Consider the following 1,279-nt stretch of genomic DNA (forward strand, 5'->3'; position numbering starts at 1 on the left):
CTGTAAAAAGCAACAGAGGGTCCTGTGGCACCTTTGAGACTAACAGAAGTACTGGGAGCATAAGCTTTCGTGGGTAAGAACCTCACTTCTTCAGATGCGATTGCATCTGAAGAAGTGAGGTTCTTACCCACGAAAGCTTATGCTCCCAGTACTTCTGTTAGTCTCAAAGGTGCCACAGGACCCTCTGTTGCTTTTTACAGAGATGGGAAGAACAGCACAGGGGAGGTGGTATTGCTGAGGGGAAGTTGGCCCACAAGATGGATGCTGTATGATGACATGTTCCGCACAATTAAAATGCTGGAGAACTACTACTGTATTTTTTTGATGCAGACTTTGTACTTTGCACTGGACCAGATAAAGATAAGATAGATCAAAGGTTTGGTGTTAGGGACTATCACAGGGAAATTCAGGGGAGGGCACCAGGGCTGCCCAGAGGATTCAGGGGACCTGGGACAAAGCAATTTCGGGGGCCCCTTCTATAAAAAAAGTTGCAATACTAAAGAATACTATATTCTCGTAGGGGCCCCTGCGGTGCCCAGGTCCTGGGACAAATTGCCCCACTTGCCCCTCTCCCGCCCCCCCTGGGTGGCCATGGAGGGCACATCACTTTAAAACAAATCACAAGCTCACAACTCAACAGTACCATGACAGAAGTGAGCTGTTGGAGGCGGCAGTGATGACCTGGTAACCCAGGGATAGAATTTCATCTCCAAAGGAGGGTGTGGCTACAGAATTGTGTCAGCAGTCTGCTTTCATTCAGTACATTATTTCCTATGTTCAAAAAGGGCTTTGGTCCTGGAGTATCAGTGGGCAGAGTGCTCTGACCGTGCCATGCACACAAAGTTTTCACACTGCTGGGTAAAGCAGCACGGTAGTAAATATTAAGCCAGCTCTGTTTATGTTTCAGCAGGAATACCAGCACTCACTGTCCATCTCTGCCTTCACACCCTATCTGGGCTGTCTACAGGAAGCGTCACGAGGCAGGGATCTTACTTGCAAATACCTGTAAAGCAGCAGGCTCATCATTTGGTGCTGTGTAAGTAAGTAGACATTTGAAATCCTAAACATAAACTTTACCGTGGGTTGAGTTAAAAAGAGAGCACCTGAGAGGCAGACTCACCCCTAGCCTCTCACATCAGCCTCTGGAGGGTCTAATGAATCAAACATTTAATAAACATGCTTAGAGTACGGGTGGGCAGGGGGGGGTGGCCCAAACCCAAACCGCCTCGGGCAGGGAGGAGGGCGGGGGTGGGAGGGAGGGGACATCCCGCTGGCTTCC

At 49.3% G+C, this 1,279-nt stretch overlaps 1 protein-coding gene across 4 annotated transcripts in view; it reads right to left on the reverse strand.

Annotated features, from left to right (window-relative positions):
• Positions 1 to 1,279, reverse strand: part of ZC3H18 (zinc finger CCCH-type containing 18) — a 62,500-nt gene that overhangs the window by 8,610 nt on the left and 52,611 nt on the right. The gene's annotated exons all lie outside the window — the stretch shown is intronic.

Source organism: Trachemys scripta, chromosome 13 (genome assembly GCF_013100865.1).
Source record: "Trachemys scripta elegans isolate TJP31775 chromosome 13, CAS_Tse_1.0, whole genome shotgun sequence".
Lineage (NCBI taxonomy): Eukaryota > Metazoa > Chordata > Testudines > Emydidae > Trachemys > Trachemys scripta.